At 37.7% G+C, this 5516-nt stretch overlaps 1 pseudogene; it reads left to right on the top strand.

Annotated features, from left to right (window-relative positions):
• The first annotated feature begins 2556 nt into the window (after positions 1 to 2556).
• On the top strand, positions 2557 to 3051 carry LOC103083024 (developmental pluripotency-associated protein 3 pseudogene; annotated as a pseudogene).
• The last annotated feature ends 2465 nt before the right edge of the window (positions 3052 to 5516 follow it).

Here is a 5516-nt window from a genome sequence, read left to right as displayed (position 1 = left end):
TCAGCAGGATGCCTGGTGTAAACATATGAAGGCTCTAAACTTGCTTTTGTTTGGGAACCTGGGTCTCAGCAGAAATATATTGCCCACTGGTTGTCCTAATTCATCAAACATCCCCATCCATACATCCATCTATCCACCTCGTAAACATTTATTGAAAAATTACTGTATAAAAAGCAGCAAGAACTATAGTTTTAGAAGGAGCACTGGTTGAGTCGCACTTAAAAGTTTACAAATGAATAGGTAAGCTTTGAGTTAGACACATCTGGATTCACTCTGTTGCCTCCTAGCTATGAGACCTTAGTCGAGTTACTTAATATTCTCTAAGCCTCAAGTTCCTCACTTTTAAAATGACAATAATAATAGTACTTACATCATAAAGTTATTGTAAGGATTGGAAGAGATACTGTAGGTACTGTTTTTTGCACAGAGCCATAAATATTATGCTATTATTTCTAATCATCAAAATCATATTCATTACCAACCACGAGTTCTTACAGACGCTCAAAATTTTATGCATTGTGGAATATACAGAAAGAAGGTAAATTCTGCCTGTTACAAGCTGTCATTTTAAGGAGACTGACTGCTTCATGTGGGATGTGTCCATAAAATAAGACATCTGAAGAAAGAAAAATCCAGGGTTATCAGAATGCTTTGCCAACTTATTGCCAAATATACTTTTTTCTTATTTATGTACTATTATATCTGGGTGGGCTAATTTTTTCACTTTTCATCTGTAGTTTGGATAGCCTGCAGAGATGGCTTTAGACTCATAGACCCACAGAATGAAAACTGAAAATAATACAGAGAGCTTATTTAATCAATAGGTGTTCTTAAAAACTTGCCTAAATATTTATGCTTTATCTAAACACATTCAGAGAAAGAGATGTTGTAACTGCCTTAGAAATGTACCCTAATTTCTAACTGAACTCCCCCCATTTGTAAATTCAATTAATTTGTTTTGCTTTATCCTTAAGTGATATCTTCTAAGTTAATGAGGTCCAAAACTTTTCCATTGTCTTTGACTTTTCATTGCCTTTTAAAAATTGAAGTATAGTTGATGTACAATATTATATAAGTTACAGGTGTACAATATAGTGATTCACAATTTTTGCAGGCTATACTCCATTTACAGTTATTGGCTATCTTTCCCGAATATATTCTTGTATTTTATTTTTTTCTTCCCCTGCTGTCTCCCTTCTGAGGCCTGTCACCAGTTGTCGCAGAGTCCTGTTGATTCTCTGTGTTCTTCTGCCATGTGGTGGACGTTCTTCCCACCTTAGTTCATGTCCCCGTTCCCTTGGGCTTTTCCAGCAGTCATTGCCTCCTACTGGGACTTCCCTGTTTCCAGACCCCTCCTCCTTGCAGCCCATCCCGCTCACCAAAACCACATCCATCTTCCTTAGCCATTGCTCTCCTCAAAGGTTTTCCTGTGGAAAGTTATTATAGGACAGATCACATTTGGGCTTCTCCGTTGTACATTGGGGTCCTCCACATGTGGGACTGCCCTTCCTGTCCAGCCTTGACCTTTATCATTCCCAGCTCTGCTTCTGTCCAACTAGTTTTCTGTCTTGCAAACACAGTACTCCCAATCTTTCAGCAAGTCTTTGCTCCTGTAAACTATTTCTTCCTTCACTTTTTGATTGTTGTATGGCTAAATGGTTCAAAAACTGTACAATTATAAAGGCTTAAACTTTTGCTAGCAATTCATTGCAGGAGAGAAGAGTTGAGAGGGTCAGTGGATGATATAGAACTTGTGGATAATCATCTCTGCTTACACATGAGCTGGGAACTGTGTGGTTTCCTCAGACCAGAACCTGGGAAATGTGGGAAGTTCTCAGACAAGGATTCTTAAGTTAGGGTCCATGGGTTTCTAGGAAGTCTATGGATGGGATTCAAGGAAACTGTGAACTTACTAAAATTACAATTACAGACGCATTCATATGTGCATTTGTTTTCGGTGGAGAGGATCCACCACTTTCATGAAGAGAAGCAGGAGATTTGACAAGAAGCTTTAGTTAAGGGTTTGAGTGGATGCAAGATGGTAGGATGAAGTTGGGACTGAGCCAGGCCAAGATGAAACTTTGCTTGGATACTATGGAGAAATTCAATGTGAAGAAACCAAGTCTCACTAAAGGCTGAGCCAAGCACTAGCACCGGCTGGGAGAAATATGGACAATATGGTCCTAGAACCTCCAGGGTGTCAGAATGCTCTAGACTTAGGTCCAGGTTGGAAAAGGGCTTTTCTAACTTAAGGAAGTCAGAGAGAGAGAGAAAGAGACCGGGCAATCATAGGTTTGGGCTGATTCAGGACACCGATTTTGGGGGTAAGATGGAAATGTCTGGTTGGAAGAGGCAAGGGCCATGTGGGACATACTTGATTAAGAACTGGATTCTGGTTGGATTCTTCTCTCACCACGGTGTTAGCTTGGATTTTTCTCCCTCTTTCTTAGCCCTATAGTTCTTCCAGGCTACTTTGTAGCAATTTGAGTCTAAAGCATCACCTTCCACTGGAACCCAAAGGTCTAGGAGAAGCTTCAAGCTGTGACAAGACTAGGAATGGATTCATCTGAGGTTAACCCAACCTGGACCCTGGAGTCTCCTCAAATGTCCATCGATGAAAATTCCCAGGCAATTCCAGTTGCCTCTGAACCTATGTCTGAAGTGTTAATAAAGAACCTCAGTAAATTGACACTCAACCCTAGTATCAAATTGCCATTCATTCTACCAGAATGTCTACCTCAACCAACTGGGCGGTTACTTGGTGAACACATACCCTATAGGAGAGGGGTGAGGACCGTGTTAGCCGATCGGAGAGATAAGATGGAACGGCTGATTCAATCCATTAAAAAACGCTACGGCAAAGGAGTTCCTCGGTCTGACTCTGAAAGAGAACCATGGCAGAATGATGTTGAGACTCAGTCAAGAGGGCAAAGATTTAGATGTAGCTGTCGTTTTTGCCGGTTTCATAGAGATCCTTCTGAGGATAATTATGAGCAGTATTACAACAATATGTATGACAGTAATTATGACACGGAGTTGAAGGAACCATAAACCTTATTCTTGCACTATTTTTTCGTCCTGGTAATTTTAGGATCATTATGAAGCTTGGGAAAGATTGTGTACCAATATTTTGATAACCTCTATTATAAGTTCTGTGTTGTCCTTTTTTTTCTTGCATCTCTTTTCTACCTTAATACAGTAACTTATAAGGAATCTAGGTAGCTTGCATTTGAATGACTTGAATATATTTTAGTTCCACTTTGTGAAACAAATGAACTTGTGTGGAAGAAAAGTGAAGAATACCACGTTGGGTGGCTTGGCCACAGCATTGTTAGAACAGCTCGTTGAATTGCAATAAAAATTTTTGATGTGCTGTTTCAAAAAAAAAAAAAACTGGATTCTGCAAAGAACTGAGATTTTTTTTTTGACAGGGCCACTCTGAATGATTTTAGGTAGAAATATTCTTGTAGATGAAAAGAAGAACAGCGACCTGTATGTATTTAGAACATTTTGTTGACTAAGAAATTTGTGACTACGGTTTAGTTATCTAAGTTTCATATCTGTTATCTTGTATGTTCAACTTTTTTTTTTGCTTTCAAATTTTATCATAATTTTTCCTTTTAGTTTTTCATAAAGATGTTTTGAAGATGTGAATCTAATCTGTGTTGAAGAGGAGGAAATATAGGAAAGTGATGGGTTTAATGGGGAGGGTGAGGGGTACTATCTTAGCTGGACAATGGAAGTCATGGTGGTGCAGTTAGTGAGGGGAATGCTTCCACAGCTCTGATGGATATATGGCTGGGGTCCTTCATTTATAGCCCTCTCAAAGATCCATAGCCTAACTATCCCTTGATCATTTTCAAATTCAGGAGGCTATAACTTCCTACTGACCTTCTGACAAATCTCTTACTCTCTCCTCCTAGATCAGTGGTTCTTAACCAGGGAGGAGATGGGGGAGGTTTTACAAAATAACTGCCCACCATGTAGTCCAACTGAGCACACATATATGTGTACCACTTGGTAAAAAAATGATTTGTCACTTATCCTGTGTGGTTGATCTTCCCAGTAATACTCCAAGTCTTGGCTGTTCTACAGCCTGTGTTATTTAATGTGAAGTAAACAAGCTTGCTAAACCATGGTTCTTCATCTTTAATTGATTAATTGCTATTGGATGGTAATATGACAAACTCACTACAAGCATTGAAAAATAATGGATATGGAGAAGAATTGAGATTGATAATGTTTAAGGGTAGAAAGAACATATGTACTTAAGACTGAAACAATGCATCTTAAATTTCCCATATACTAATATCACAGAAAAGTAAGGCTTTTTTTTTAAACAACAGAGACACTTCAGAAATAAATGAATCTAAATTTAACTGAATGGAATTTGTTGGTAAATCAGATCCCATATTAGAACTAGAATGTATAAGAGGAGAATGCTTAACAGGTTTCAGGCAATCAACTCGAAATAAGGGCAGTGAAAGGAAATATATGTAGTTTTTTAATTAAGAGGTATTATTAAAAATTATTAAGGGGAGAAGCCTGCATAGTTTATATCCCCTAGCAAGAAGATCAGAAATTGCTGGGTTAACAAAGTAGGTTGATCTTATAATTTAAAATGCTGGATTGCAACATGTTAATCTTTGTTAGCGAAATAGATGGATTCAGTGAAGATTATTTTATGACCTATTTTCTAAGGAAATAAAGTTTCAAGTTTACTTACAGAAACTACGCAAATGAAAGTGATCGGAACTCAATAATGACAAACGGAGAGGATGAGAGAGGTAAAAGAAGACTTGTAATTTCCCTACAAAAAGATTTTCCGATTGAAGTTAAAAATCTGACAATTCAACCCCTCCAAGAAATAAAAAAGATATATATCTATGAAAAGTTAGCAGACAGTTTAGAAGCTTTCGAGACTTGTGAATATAAGAAAAACAGCATGTGCTGTGAAAGATATTTTGAGCAATAAGAATCTAAGGATTCTGAATTTGTCTCCAATCAAGTAGCAATTAAAAGGACAGCCTGAAAAACGCATCAGAGATAAATGTTTGGAAATATAAGAAGAAATGAAATTGTGACTGGAATAAATCTTCACTGTTAGAATAAGAAAGATTTTATTATCATTTATGTTGAATAAGAATTAAAGTATTTATTTATTGAATATCAATAAATACAAATGGAAAGGAAAAATGGTCCAAAAATACAATTTTTAAAATAAATGTTAAGAACCTTTTATGAAAATGGATATAATTGTGAGCTTTGTTCTTCAGATGTCTTTGATGTAGGATTTTGCAAAGTACCAGCATCTTAGCACAACTGGGAGGAAACAATCCTCTTTCTTGCATCAGAGGCCTGGGACTCCCCTGGGTGCCCTTCAGGCATCTGAGCCACTGAGTGCCAGGCCCCAGAGGCACTGTTTACCTGTAGCATTCCTGGTTATCCGAATATGTGCTTCCATAATAAAAGCAATCTTCTGAGTTGCTGGGGATTTTCTTGGAAAGCCACACCCG

The sequence above is a fragment of the Lipotes vexillifer genome, unplaced genomic scaffold, assembly GCF_000442215.2.
Source record: "Lipotes vexillifer unplaced genomic scaffold, Lipotes_vexillifer_v1.1 scaffold147, whole genome shotgun sequence".
Classification (NCBI taxonomy): Eukaryota; Metazoa; Chordata; class Mammalia; order Artiodactyla; family Lipotidae; genus Lipotes; species Lipotes vexillifer.
This window is presented reverse-complemented; position numbering and strand designations above follow the sequence as displayed.